The sequence below is a fragment of the Oryctolagus cuniculus genome, unplaced genomic scaffold (genome assembly GCF_964237555.1).
Source record: "Oryctolagus cuniculus unplaced genomic scaffold, mOryCun1.1 SCAFFOLD_85, whole genome shotgun sequence".
Taxonomy (NCBI): domain Eukaryota; kingdom Metazoa; phylum Chordata; class Mammalia; order Lagomorpha; family Leporidae; genus Oryctolagus; species Oryctolagus cuniculus.
Window position 1 is genome coordinate 271,989 of NW_027208229.1, and position 15,870 is coordinate 287,858.

Sequence of the window (15,870 nt, forward strand, 5' to 3'; positions counted from 1 at the left end):
ATGATCATGAATGCCAAGTGTGGAGCTGCGAACAGAGTGGCTTCCAGGAGAGCGTGACTGGGGCTGCAGGCAACAAGGGTACACTGGGAATGATGCATACATCTTGTGGTTGAGAATGATCAATAATATAGTATTTCTGATAACAACATTTCTTATTTTATCCTCAGGCATTTACTACATCTTCTTTCTTCCCCCCAAAAAGATGATTAAAAACAATATACTTTCCAATCTCATTGCTGTCAGGAATGCCTTTTTCTTGGAAGTCAGCTTTGGGATCACGGTCAATGCCTTCCTTCTTCTCTTCCACATCCTGTGGTTCTTTCTCAAGACAGGCCCAGGCCCACCAACTTGACCATTGGGCACCTGGCCCTCATCCACCTGGTGATGCTGATCACTGTATGGGTTATAGTCGCAGATGTTTTTGAGTCTCACGACTTATGGGATGACATCACATGTAAAGCTGTCATCTACTTGCACCAGGTGATGTGGGGCCTCTCCCTGAGCACCACCTGCCTGCTGAGTGTCCTCCAGGCCATCACTCTCAGCCCCAGGAGCTCCTGTTTAGCAAAATTCAAGCTCACATCCTCACAGCACAACATGTGTGGATTTCTCCTCCTATGGCTCTTCAATTTGTCCAGTCGTGCTTGTTTCTTGATCTCAACTGTTGCTACTCCGAATGATACATCCCACGGTCTTATGTTTGTCACTCAATCCTGCTCTCTCTGGCCACTGAGCTACTTACCCAGGCACACATTTTCTATACTGGGGATCTTCTGGGATGCCTCCTTAATAGGGCTCATGGCCGTCTCAAGTGGGTATATGGTGAACTTCCTGTGCAAGCACAAGAGGCGGTCCCAGCACCTTCACAGCACCAGCCTCTCTCCAAGAGCCTCCCCAGAGCACAGGGCCATCCGCACTGTCCTGCTGCTCATGAGCCTCTTTGTGCTCCTGTACTTGATGGACTGCATTGTGTACTCCTTCTCAGGGATGTGGTGGAATAGCAACCCAGTTCGCCTGTGCATCCAGATGTTGGTGGGCAATGGCTATGCCACCATTGGACCTTTGTTGTTCATCAGTAGTGAAAAGCGAATGATCCAGTTTTTCAAATCCATGTTGGAAAGGCATGTAAGTGTTTAATTTTTCATTAATTGCTGATTCCAAGAAAGTGGAATAGGAACAGGGCAGCCTTTTCTAGGCTAGGAGAAAATGGTTTTTAAAAAAGTGGAGACTGTGCATTCTCATGGGATAGTTGGAGGGACAACTACAGTGTAGATTCTGTGGAAGGAAGAGCGATGCTGTGGATCTCTGTGCAGGCTGCACAGGCACCGCAACAAGCATGCACAAAACAAATGAATCTAATAGCCCTAAGCTGCAGAAAGCACCAGCTCTGGAGATCAAGATGAGATCAGACTGCAGCAGCCCAGGCCACTGTAGTTACAGCTGCAGTGACACAGCAGACTCCACTTGGAGTCCAGTCCACAACCCTGAGGGGAACAGGGTTCTTACTCAACCAGCAGAGAAGAATAGGGGCACATCTGTCTCTTCCCATAACCCTAACAGCAGCGTACATTAACCAGCTGCCAGAGGGTGGGTGCCATTTTGGACCTAAGTAGGTAGCAGCTGCTCCAGGGAGAGGGACAGTAGCCATCTTGTCAGCACAGACAATCACAGCTGTTCCCATGCACTCATCTGGCAACAGATGGGGAGAGGCAGCCTTTACAATGTTAGTCCCAGCTGCAGAAACTCTTGTAAATTCCCAACGTGATTGTGAAACAAGCAGGGTCGTGCTGGTATTTTGCACACATGTGATCCAGGGATTTTACCAGATGAAAAAAAAATCCACATTCCCCACTGATGTTGAGCCTGGCTGGAGGACTGACAGGGGCTCAGCACCCATCTATGACGCTGAGGTGTGCTCAGCCTCTCAGTGTATCACAAGCTCCAGAGTCCAGGGCTCAAAGCACCGAGGAAACAGTATGATCAAAGTGTGCATACTGCCAAAAGCAATTTACAGATTCAATGTAACCCCAATCACAATACCAATGACATTCCTCTTAGATTTAGAAAAACCAATGGTAAAATTCATATGAAAACACAAGAGACCCTGGATAGCTAAAGCATATCTTATACAGCAAAAACAAAGCCGGAGGCATCACAATACCAAATTTCGAGACTTACTACAAGGAAGTTATAATTCAAACAGCCTGGTACTAGTTAAAATAAAACAGCTGAATAGACCAATGGAACAGAACAGAAACGCCAGGTATCAATCCAGCATCTACACCCAACTTATATTCAAACAAGGAGCTAAAACTATTCCCTGGACCAAGGACAGTCTCTTCAACAAATCGTGCTGGGAAAACTGGATTTCCACATGCAGAAAAATGAAGCAGGACCTCCACCTTACACAAAGGTCCACTCAAAGTGAATCAAAGACCTAAATCTACAACCTGCTACCATCAAATTACTAGAGAACACTGGAGAAACTCTTAAGTCTTTTCCTATGCCAATGTCCTGATTGGAAAAGACCACAGAGGTAAAGGCAGTCAAAGTCAAAATTAACAAATGGGATTACATCAAACTAAGAAGCTTCTGCACTGTAGAAATACTCAGCAAAGTGAAGAATCAACTGAGAGAATGGGAGAAAATATTTGCCAACATGCCAATTGAAAAAGGATTAATATCCAGAATCTATGAAGAGCTCAAGAAACTCAACTTCAACAACACAACAATCCAGCCAAGAAATGGGTAAAGGTTTAAGTAAGTATTTTTTCAAGAGGCAAAACTCAAATGGCCTAAAGACACATAAAAAATGCTCAGGATCACTAGCCATTAGGGAAATACAAGCACAACGAGATTTTTCACTTCACCCCATTTAAAGTGCCTGTCATACAGACATCAACAAACAAATAAGGCTGGCAAGGTTGTGGTGGGAAAGGTAGCCTAATGCACTGCTGGTGAGAATGTAAACTGGTATAGCCAATGTTGAATGACCCAACCATCCCACCCCTGAAAATTTAACCGAATGAAAATAAATCAGCGTATTAAAGAGTTCTCTGCACCCCTATGTTCACTGCAGCTCAACCCAGATGTCTACCAAATGAAGACTGGGTAAAGAAATTATGATACATACACACTATGAAATACTAGACAGCAGTAAAAAAAAAAAACATGAAATCCTGTCATTTGCAACAAAATGGATAACCTGGAAACTACGATTCTTAGTGAAATAATCCAGTCCCAAAAAGGCAAATACTTTATGATTTCCCTGATCTGGAATAACCAATACAGTACCTAAAATGTCATCTATAGGAGTGAAATTTACACTTGGAGATTGAATAATTTCTTATAGCCCTTTTCTTGACTTTGAGGAACAGTGGTTTTTTCTTCATACTACTTGTTGAAGTCTTTATTAAGTGTATTGTTGACTTGTATGTAGAGAGTTAACGTAAAGTAGATATTTGTAAAAATTAAGAATGAGAATAGGAGAGGGAGAGGGAAGAAGGATAGAAGGAGAGGTGGGAGAGAGGATAGGGTGGAAATTATCATTATTTTCCTGAATCTGTACATGGGAATTACATGAAATCTGGATATCTTAAATATTAAAAATTGTTCATTAATAACTATCATTTCTTTGATGAGTAAATACTTTGACCTCAAAATGATTAATGATTGTCTACAAGATGTGCTCTCCAGGTTCACAGATATTTATGGAGTTCAGGGTTTTTTCTGTTAAACTACTTATGTTGTTGCATGTTGACATGTAAAAAATAGGTAACTTAACCCTACAACAACTATTGGGTAAACCCAAGCATCCAATTCAAATCATATGCATAATAACTAGAGCTTGTCCTGAGTTACAAACTTTAAGTGACTAAACACATGTGAGTTTTCAAGATGGAGATGTGATCTGAGGATATACACAGGATAGAAGGACAAGAACGGGGCATAGGAAACACTGGGGAATTGACCCAGTCACAGGACCCAGAGCAGGGGCTTGTGGCCCTGTGAGTGACAGAGCTCAAATGCAAAGGAAGGAGGCAAGGGCACAGCTGTTCTCCCATCTGCAGTGTGAGTGAAACAGGAGTTGAGATGATGCATGAACACCATGAATCCAGCACTCACTGACCTGCTTTAGGTTCAAGAAAAAGCACACCTTGGTTTTCATTATCACACCTACCCATTGCACCACTGTCTCATCACTCAATATTCTCATCAGATATAAAATGACCTCTTTGATCTTTGGCAGAAAGTAGGAGGCAACCACTAAAATGCTCATTTTGTTTACTTTTAAGGAATTTTAGCCCCATAGTCACTGTTGTCATCTGACACATAGAGCTGCTGCAGCATGTGCCGATGCATTGATATCATTCACTTAAAGCTGTGACACCTAACCTGGGATGAGATGTGTAGTTGCGGTAATAGGCCATGTTCTGGTCCTGCAGCCAGCTCTAAGTCTCAAAGTCTGACTAACACAAGTGAGATCTTTAACTACAAGGTAATCAAATAGCTATCAGTAACTAAAGGAATCCTGAGAAGCCTCAAACATTTGTGAATGAATCTGTGCATTTCTAAAAAAACACAGCAGTCTAACAATCCCAAGGGAAATCATAGAAATTGTGTAAATGACCTGAAATGGCAAACCTATGTCACAATTTGTGTGATGTCTAAGCACTGCATAGAAGAAAATAGATAATATTAAATGGTATTCCAACAAAGAGCAGTCCCCAGATGGTTATCTGAGCTTCTACTTTCAAAAACTGACAGAGAAATTAAGCCAATCATCTTTACAAGGATGAAAATAACATCCTTGTTAGAATCAATACATGGGAGAAAGGAATGGATCACCAGTCAGAACTAGGGAGAAGACATCACCATAGAGCAGATGCTACACTTAATCTTAGCCAAAAGGCCAAGAAGTGATAGAGCAGATATCATTATAGTCATTAAAATATAATTAAGGGGCCCCTGTTACGGTGTAACAGATAACGCCACCTCCACCTGTGATGCTGGCATCATATATGGGCACTGGTGCATACCCCAGCTACTTTCACTTCCTACTCAGCTTCCTTCTAATGTCCCTGGGAACATATCGAAACATGGTCCCCATGCTTGGGTCACTGCTACCCGTGTGGGAAACCCAGATGAAGCTCCTGGCTGAAGCCTTCTCCAGCCCTGGCTGTTGTGGCCATCTGGAGAGTGAACCAGCAGATGGAAGAGCTCTTTTTTCCTGTCTCTCCTCTTTAACTTTGCTTTCAAATTAATAAATCTTAATAAGATAATAATGTTCAACAAATTTACTATAAAACAAATGTACTGTAAAAGATCTCTACAATTACAGCTATGAATCACTAGTGACAGGCATTAAAGAGGACATGATGAAATAGAAAGATTTCCCATGTTCAGGGACTGGAAGATTAAGTACCATTAACAAGTCCATATTATATAAACTGACATGCAGACGCAATGCAATCTCCATCAAATTACCAATGACAAATTCCAGAGAACCAGAAAGAAACACTACTGAAGAATCAAAGACACAACAGCAGAAAACAACCTTAATCAGAACAAAGAGATATCACAGTATTGGCTTAAAATATACTGCAAAGCTCTAGTGATTACAATGGCACAACAAAAGACACACAGACCAGTGGAACCAGAGACCTAGAATTAAACATGCACCTACAGCTAATGGACCTTCAACAAGAATGCTATAACATATCTGAAAAAGCAACAGTCTTTTCATTGAGTGGCATTGGGATTTGAGATGTATGTGCAGAAAAAATGTAATCAGGCACTCTCTCTCACCACGTACAAAAATTAACTCAAAATGGATCAAGATCTAAATGCACAGCTGGATACTTTAAAATTACAAGAAAACAGAATGAACAAGAATTTGTGGGTTCAGTCCCCAGAAGTAGAACTGGTAACATAATTACATCAAGCTTAAGACCTCTGCATGGCAAAGCGAATAATCAAGAGTAAAGCGATGGGGCCAGCACTGCAGCATAGTAGGCTAAGCCCCCGCCTGCAGCGTAGACATCCATATGGGCAGCGGTCCATGTCCTGCCCGTTCCCATTATGATCCCTATCTCTTCTCTGTCCTAGGAAAGCAGTGGAAGATGGCCTGCATGCTCGGGCTCCTGCATCTACGTGGGAGACCTGGAGGAAGTTCCTGCCTCATGGCTTTCGATCAGCTTAACACCAGCCACTGCGTCCAGTTGGGGCGTGAGCCAGTGGATGGAAGACCTTTCTCTCTGCCTCTCCCTCTCTAACTCAACCTCTCAAATAAATAAATGAAATCTTTAAAAAAAGAATAAAGGGACAACCAACAGAATTGGATAAGATATTCTCAAGCTATACAGATAGGTGACAAGGGAATAATAATCACAATATCTAAAAACTAAATGGCAAAATAGCTGAAGCATCCAACATAAAAACGGGCAAAGGCCTACAGAAACATTTTTCAGGGAAGACATCTAAACATCCAGGTGCATGAAAATGGTCAACTTCACTCATCAACAGGGAAATGAAGATCAAGCCTGCAAGTGAGCCATTGCTCCCTCCTGTCGGGCTGGCTGCCATCACAAAGACAACTGGTAACAGCACTGAGACGGACGTGTGGAAAGGGGGAACCTTGCATACTGTTGGGAAGGTCAGTCTGTCCAGCCACTGGGAAAGCAGCATGGAGGTTCCTGAAAAGCTAAAAACAGAACTACCTTGTGATCCAGCAATCCCTCTACCAGACACAAACCCAAGGGAAATGAAACCACATTGTCAAAGAAATGTATGCACGTCAGTGAATCACAGCCATCTTCACAATAGCAAGACATGGAAACAACTTAAGTGTTTACCAACTGCAGAAAGGATAATATGTGTGTGTGTGTGTACATATATAGTAGACTGCTATTCAGCTATTGAATGAATGAAATCTTATCACTTGCATCAAGATGAATCCAACTGGAGATCATGCTAAACAAAATAAGCCAAACTCAGAAAGACACATTGCATATGATTCCACTTATATCTCTAAAAAACGTTGACCTCATAAAAGTTGAAGGCTAATAATAAGAGGCTGTGGAAAACAGTGTTGAGGGAGGGAGGGAGGGAAAACTGATTAATAGGTACTAATTTATACTTATAAAGGAATTACTGCATTTGGTGTTTTATTGCATGGTAGACTCTCCAGTTAACAGTTCACTGTATACTCTTTCTGGAGAAGGCAAAGAAGTATTTTAAATGCATTCAGTGTAAAGAAGTGATAAACATTTGTCAACTGATCATCATGACCTCAATTTTTTAAGCTTTATTTTTTATTTTAAAGGTAGAGATACAGAAAAATAGGTAGAGACAGAGAACTTTTGTATCAGCTGATTCACTTCCCAAATGTTCACAACAGCCAGGGCTAGGCTGCACTGAAGCCAGGAGTTTCTTCCATGTCTACCACATTAGTACAGGGGCCCAAGGACTTTGGGAAAGCAACAGCAGATGTCCTGACACAATAGTGGGGAGCCAGATTGGAAGCAGAGCAGCCAGGACAGGAACTGGTAACCCATGGGAGATGCCGGCATCACAAGTAGTGACTTTTCCACCTACACCACGATGCCAACCCCATCAACATTATACACCTTATACACATATTGAAACATGGCATGGTATCCCATACGTATGTATGTATGTATCCCATATGTACATATGTAATTGGAAAAATAATTGGGACAGGCATTCGGTGCAGCAGTAAGGATGTCAATTCACACACCTGCATTCCATGCCAGGATACGAGGGTCTGAGTCCTGGCTGTTTCCAATCCCAGATTCCTGCTGATGTGCCCTTGGAAGGCAGTATGAGATGGATTCCTGCTAGCCACATAGGCGACTTGGACTGGCTTAGCTCAGGCACAACGCTGCTGTTGCAGGCATTCAGAGAGTGATCCAGTGGATGGGAGATGTATTTATTTCTATGAAAGGCAGAGAGGCAAACTGAAAAATTGGTCGAGATCAGCCCAAAGGCTATGGGTGACCTGATCTAGCACATTTTCGGTGCTCTAGCTGCCCCTCTATGGAATGCATTTTCAGCCCACAGCTGCCCCTGTGCTGTCTCCTTCGTCTGCTCCATCACAATCTTCTAAACAGAGACCTGCTATCAGCCATGGTGCTCACAGTAAAAACAGTAACTGTTTATACCTGTTTAAACTTTTTTTTTGGACAGGCAGAGTGGACAGTGAGAGAGATGTCGCTCCCCCTCTTCATGGAGGAACGACACAGGACCCTGCGCTGTTCTTTCGTCTGCTCGGCCCTCCCCGGGTTTGCTGCTGGTTCTTCCCGGGTTGGCTACCGACCCTTCCACCTCCGTGGAAGGGCGGTTCCCCCTGCCACATTCCCCACTTCCACAGGGGAGCGGCACACCGCCGGCCGGCTCTCTCGAGGGCTGCACAGGTGTTCCCCTTAGATGTTCCTGGTGCATGCCGTCTCTCTCCTCCTTTATAGTCCTCCTCCGCCAATCCTAACTCGGCTGCCCACACGCCGAGTACGCTGCTCTCCAATCAGGAGCAAGTCCTACAGTTTATTGGTTGAACTGGAGGCAGCTGTGTGGAAGCTGTTTACTTCTCTCCCAGCGCCATATTGTGGGAGAGCAGATGCATAGAATAAGTCTTAATTCCAGTAACTCAGTCCAGTCCGGATGCTCCCCACAGAGAGAGAGACAGAGAGAAAGGTCTTTCTTTTGCTGTTGGTTCACCTTCCAATGGCCGCCGCGCTGCGGCCAGCGCACCGCGCTGATCCGATGGCAGGAGCCAGATACTTATCCTGGTCTCCCATGGGGTGCAGGGCCCAAGGACTTGGGCCATCCTCCACTGCACTCCCGGGCCACAGCAGAGAGCTGGCCTGGAAAAGGGGCAACCAGGACAGAATCTGGTGCCCCGACCGGGACTAGAACCTGGTGTGCCAGTGCCACAAGGCGGAGGATTAGCCCAGTGAGCCGTGGCACCGGCCCCGTTTAAACTTTAAAAGCAGAGAGGAACAAGAAAAATGTATGTCCAACCTTCAGAAGATAGACTTCTCATAACTACTGCTTGTAGAAGGTGCTTGAATGGAAGCCAACTAAGCCGGCTGCCAAGGCTGCTGGATCTGCAGAGGCAGGATACAGCTTTGCTGCTGGGCACAAGAGGCCACCACACACATGGGCTCCACTGACCACACTGTCTGGTCAGCAGCTGCAGATCCAATGAGCCAACCCTGCTGAGGGGCAGCCAGGGCAGAGCTGGGTGATAGATCCCCCCAGACACTGCCCAAGTGAGCCCAGGGTACGGACGGCCACATGCGTGTTCGCAGCATTAAACCCTCAGCCTCAGAGGTCTGCTTTGTAAAAAATCCAGATGAGTCAGCGTTTTCCTAGGCATTACACATCTGAATAGACAGAAACTTGTTTCTACTTTGTGGTCCCCTTCTAACCAATTCAATACAATTCCTTAATGTGTTGTGTATTGAGATTTAATGCTATAACGAGTACTCAAACAATATATTTCACTTTGTGTTTTTATGGGGGTGCAAACTGTTGAAATCTTTACCTAATGTATACTAAACTGATCCTCTGTAAAAAAAAAAAAAAAAAAAAAAAAGAAATTGTCAACTCCCAACTTGACTCTCACTGGGATTAAACATGACAATAGGTCTGATCTGATTTCATCATCATTTAAAAAAAATCATCTATTATTTTTCACTTTTTGTTTTTGTGTGAGCAAACTGTTGAAATCCTTACTTAATGTATACTAAGCTGATCTTCTGTATATTAAGATAATCGAAAATGAATCTTGATGTGAATGGAAGGGGAGAGGGAGTGGGAAAGGGGAGGGTAGTGGGTGGGAGGGACGGTATGTGGGGGAAGCCGTTGTAATCCATAAATCGTACTTTGGAAATTTATATTCATTAAATAAAAGTTAAAAAAAAACAATTAACACAGAACAGGTTGTCTGACAACTCTAATTTGAGAGAACAGTCACATCTGAACCCTGGGGTTCCCCTGCTGCCAGGGAATCCTGGTTCCCCCCACACTGTTCCACCATCACTCAGTCCTCATTTTCCTTTCTGCAGAGGGCAGATGCATGGGTTCCTTAGTGCATCAGCCACAGAGTGCACAGGTTGCTGCCTTGTGCTGAGGTGTGAGCTCCATCTCTTGAAGGGTCTGGACCATCTCCAGGCAGGGCTGTGTTTGTGTCACACATGAGGACACACCATGGAGCTCTAGAGAATCAAAGTGATAAAATGGGCTCCAACCTTCAGATGCCTCCTGCACTCGTGTCCATAAGGGATTAGTAAATCATACGTAATCTGAGAGTTCGACACACTGAACTAAGCTTGGACATCACAGTGTACAGCTAGTGCCACTCAGAAACCAGGTGCTGCATGTGCAGTGGGTAGCATGACCAGGCTGCCTCCTGCACCAGAGAGGATCCTCAGAGCCACTGGGGGGTACCAGGTTCTCTCAGCCCAGGGCAGGGGTGCTGCACAGTGTGGAGTATTTGTGGCTAAGGTGCTCACAGGATCACCATGAGAGAGCTCAGTGTCATCCACCAGTCTGTGTCCTTCATGACCCTCACACATGTGTCAAGGAATGCACAGCAAAGTTGTGAGCACAGCTCCCCCCAGATTGCTGTTACCCAGGAGAGAACACAGAAAACCAAGAGACCAGTGATGTGTTCCACTGGAGACTCCGTGTTCAGCTTCGTGCTGACACTACAATGACCATCCACAGAGAGATGAGCTCAGGACATCCTTCTTTTAAAGTCTGCAGGTTCCTCTCAGGTGCACAGAACTCTGCACCTGTCCTCCTGGGTAAGTGGCTCTGTATTGTCCAGATGGGGGATCAGGTGTGTGGGTTCCTAGGCATGGAGCAAACTGGGACTATAGTAAGGTTTGTGACAGCCTCAGAGACGTGGGCTCCCAAAGTCCTCCATAGCTCAGGCGTGCTCTCTGTGCAACACCATGGGGAAATGGTCGTCTCAGAGTATCTGGTCTTTTAGTTTGGCAACTCAAAAAAAAAAGTACATTTTTCATATAAATGTATTTAATTTCCTATCTTTCTTTGGGTGAAATGACTATCATTTGTTTAGTCTATCAATTCTCAAAAGCCCGCATTTTCTCATCATTTTAGACTAAAACTGTACTCATTCATAACCACACATTTACCAGGGAGGAGATGAGTTGAATTCTGTTTTCATTCAACATAACCAGCTTTATTCTTTCATCACAGTACAGGATTATCATTTTAAACGTTTTGTTAAAGATTTTCCTACTAACTTAAACCTTTAGAAGGAAATGGATGTCTTTGTCATGCTACTCAGTATGCGGGTTAATGCTCCCCTTCCTACACAACCTCCACCACTTTCTTGTCCTGCCTTCAGCCTCACAAACTCCAAATTGATGAAGTCGATTCTCAAGCTCAGAGGCCAAAATTACACTAGAAACCAAGATACAGAGGATACAAGGATGGGGATGTATCCTTCTCATCTCTTAATGATGGAGGACTATCTCAGAACTATGTGTCCTACTGTCCTTTATGGATTAAAAAATCCCTGTTTCAATGATGATAAATTCTCCAGAAACCTTCCATCATGGGGAGATTCTAGAATAACAGATTTATGCCCCCTCCTGCCCAAGTTGATGTACTTATGATGCAAGATAGGTTGTGCAGGCCTACATATATCAAGCCTTTATTAGAATAAATACATGTGAAATAATTCCTTTCTTCTCAGCGAGTTCCTAACCAGTCCATGCTGTGCGGGTCAGCAGTTTGTGGGAGGAGGCACGGCTAGGGAGGACTTGCTAAGAGCATTGCTTTAAGCTTCTTTTATGAAATGTTCACATGTTTCAGAAATGGCCAATATAAAGAAAACAATACAGAGCTAATCTAACAAATGCACATCAGATGTGGGATTTGGCACGTATGTCCCCCTGGTAACACAGTGCATACTCAGCACAGCATGGAGTGGGCTGGTGAGTGGTCTCTGGTCTTCAGCTGCCTCTCTGGTCCCCCACAAGAGCCACTATCAGTGGGTGCCTCGAGTGTGAACAGCTCTGTGGTTTTCCTTCATCACCATTCTGTCTAAAGGAGAACTTCCCCAGCTCCTTCTGAGGAATTTCCCCTGCAGAAAAACAGATGTCTCCAGTGGCTCTGAAGGTGGCTCCACATAAAATGGGATTTCCTGATCTGATCCCAAGTTCCTGCCTTTTCTCACACATGCCCCTGAGAAACACTGAACATCTGGTGCCCACACACTCACAACCTAGCCAAGAAAAACATGCTACTAGATCAGTTTTCTAACACCATGTACGCACAAAGTTCAATTTTATTTTAAAATCTGAAGTAAAGCAAACCCACACCAGGGCACTTCAAAAATTCATGGAAAATGGAATAAAAAATAAGTTTATTTTGACACGAAACACTTTGAAGTCTAGGTAGCATTTTTCCCTAATATTTGTAAGAATGGAAAATTGATCTTCTGTATATAAAGAGAATCGAAAATGAATCCTCATGTGAATGGAAGGGGAGAGGGAGTGGGAAAGGGGAGGGATGCGGGTGGGAGAGACGATATGGGGGGGAAGCCATTGTAATCCATAAGCCGTACTTTGGAAACTTATATTCATTAAATAAAAGTTAAAAAAAAAAAGAAGATGGCCCATGTCTTTGGGCCCTTGCACTCATGTGGAAAAAGAAGAATGGAAAATTGAAAGACCCTTTATTACATGGATTTTTAAATTTTTCTGAAAAATGAGCATCTTTAGTTCTATAATTTAAAGTTCTCACATGTTTCAAATCAAGTAACAAAAGTTTACTTTTCAGGTTATGTATGTCCATCATTAGTTTTTATCTCAGTCTTTTAAAATGTTGTAATGTTACTTCATTTCCATTAAATGTCATTATGTTAAAATACTGTAAGTAATATTTCTGAACTTACATGAAATAAATACACAAGAAATGGGTACGTGTCCTTTTAGACACAGGAAAGACAATGAGGACTGTTCAAGCTGTGTGCTTAATGCTGGCACAGGACCCATAAATGCAGAAACAGGTGGATGAAGAGACACGTATTATCCTGCTTTCACCTGAGCCTACCAAAGGATCAAACCTTATCTTGTCAAATGTATCAATGCAATAGACTATGCCATATTTGATCAATACTTTACCTTTTTTTGACAGGAAGAGTGGACAGTGAGAGAGAGAGACAGAGAGAAAGGTCTTCCTTTGCTGTTGCAATACTTTACCTTTTAAAATGCCACTATGAAATTTTTGTTGTAGAGAATTGCACATGTTCCAAAGTTCAGACCAAGTTCCCACATGGTCTCTGGATTCTTAAATTCTCAACAGCAATGGGGCTTATACACTTCAGTTTCTCCTTAACAACTCAAATTATGAAGCTACAAAGCTACCTGTGGACGCAATTCAAACTGATATCCTTGATTTTCAGATGATAAATACATGAAAACATGTTACTGGGATTTTACTGCGATGTTATAAACCTCATATTGATAGCTTTTGAATAAAAGTTAATAGCTATGTTGCATGGGGATGCATCCCCCAAGTAGGTCATACCAAGTTCCCCAGCATAAACTTTACACTTAGGTCACATGCACTTTCCAACCTAATGGAGACAAAGTCCCAGGCTCCGTGTACAACAACCTTCTTTTTAGAAGAAGTGGAAGTGTCCAACCCTTATTTCTATACAAAGGTATCATCCATCTACTTAGACTATGAACACACACACCGTCATTTCTACAAGCCAGGAATGGACAGAGAAGGAACAGAGGGTGTTCAGCGCCTGCTACTCTGGTGCTCAAGGCCCCCTGCTCCTCCAGGCAGGGATGGAGCTGGCACATTGGGAGAGGACGGCGCTGTCTCAAGGTGAGCTCAGGAGGAGAACCTCACAGGAACAGAAGTGGCTGCAATTTCTGCAGAGACCACTGTCCCCCAGGCCCTATACCTGTTCACATGTCTACCCAATACCCTCACACACACAGTATCTCTAACAAGTAACATGCTTACCTCTAGTTACACATATTTGGGGCTCAGACTTGTTAAGCTACAGTTAAAAGTCACAGTAAATATCAGATCACAGACTTAGATCCAGAGTCTACACAAACGAACATTTGGTCTCTTAGGTAAGTGTTAAGACTATCAATCCAAAAGCTGTACTTTGGAAATTTATGTTTATTAAATAAAACTTTAAAAAAAGAATCTTTGGCTAAAAATAAACCAATATAAATTGTTAGACAACCATGTGCATGGATACACAAATGATACTTATTGCATACAGGGGTTTAATTTCTCCTTTCCTTAAATTCTTATTTAAATTCATCCAAAATTGTAAAAATCTGATACTGTAGTCAGAAATTTACCAAGAAATTTGCAGATACAAAGGGAAATAACTCATTGTCTGCAGCTTTGAAAAACTACAATAAGGTTAAAAAATTTCAAGAAAAAATTTTCACATGACAGTTTATTGTCCAGGTCCTGTGGCAGCCCAGCAGTGGGATGCAGTATCCAATCATGACTGACAGCTGTCAGCTGGGAAAGGAGTGGTTCTAGGGCAGAGTGACAGTGGCTCAAGTATTCCCTGGTGAAAAGGGTACAGAGGGACTGATCCACACATCTACATGATGAGTATCTGTGCTGAGACTGATAAATGAGGCCATGATTATGATAAATAACATCTTACTTTCCCTCACTTACTACATGATTTTTCTCCAAAGATGAATAAAAATATACTTTCCAACTTTATTGCCTTAAGAAACTGTGTTTTCCTGGAATTCAGCATTGGGGTCACAGCCAACAGTTTCGGTCTGCTCTTCCATGTCCTCTGGTTCTTTCTCAAGTGCAGGCCCAGGCCCACTGACCTGACCATTGGGCACCTGGCCCTCATCCACCTGGTGATGCTGATCACCATAGGATTCATAGCCACAGATTTTTTTGAGGCTCAGTAGTTATGGGACGACATCACATGTAAGGCTGTCATCTACTCATACCAGGTGACATGGCGCCTCTCCCTGTGTAACACCTGCCTGCTGAGCATCCTCCTGGCCATCACCCTCAGCCCCAGGAGCTCCTGTTTGGCAAAGTTCAAGTGCACAGCCTCATATCACAGCATCTGTGGTTGTCTCTTCCTATGGGTCTTCAATTTGTCCATCAGCACTCATTTCTTAAGCTCCACTGTTGCCACCACAAATCATACGTCCTACAGTCTTCTGTTTGTCACTAAATCTTATTCTCTTTGGACCCTGAGCTAATTACTCAGGCACATGTTTTACATATTTTGGATCTTCAGGGATGTTTCCCTTTTGGGGCTCATGGCCGTCTCAAGTGGGTACATGGTGACTCTCCTGTGTAGGCACAGAGGCAGTCCCAGCATCTTCACAGCACCAGCCTCTCTCCAAGAGCCTCCAGAGAACAAAGAGCCACCCAGACCATTCTTCTGCTCATGAGTGTCTTTGTGCTCCTGTACTTGCGGGACTGCATTGTTTATTCATTCTCAGGGAGGTGCTTGAACAGTGACCCAATGGCTATGCCACTATTGGTCCAATGTTGCTCATAGGTAGTGAAATAAGAATAATCAAGTTTTTCAAATCCATGTGGGAGAAGGAAAATAATGTTTATTTGTTCAGGAATTAACAACATGTCTTATAAGAGCAAGTACTTTGACTGCCTACAGAATGTGCTCCCTGGGTTACTTGAAATACATGGATTTAAAAGGAGATCCAAGATGGCTGAATAGTGAGAAAACACACTGAACTCAGCCAAATAAAGTTACAAGAAAAACAAAGGAGGAACCACATTCTCAGTGGCTGATTAACAGAAATTTTCAGTGGAGAATGGACAGAA

The 15,870-nt window shown here is 43.2% G+C and overlaps 1 non-coding gene and 2 pseudogenes across 1 annotated transcript; 2 read left to right on the top strand and 1 right to left on the bottom strand.

Annotated features, from left to right (window-relative positions):
• ORYCUNV1R-PS1638 (vomeronasal 1 receptor oryCunV1R-ps1638 pseudogene) lies at positions 203–1,137 on the top strand (annotated as a pseudogene).
• Positions 4,735–4,924, bottom strand: LOC127492502 (U2 spliceosomal RNA). The gene has a single exon (XR_007922030.2). It is a non-coding gene; the product is annotated as a U2 spliceosomal RNA (small nuclear RNA).
• Positions 14,745–15,660, top strand: ORYCUNV1R-PS1587 (vomeronasal 1 receptor oryCunV1R-ps1587 pseudogene; annotated as a pseudogene).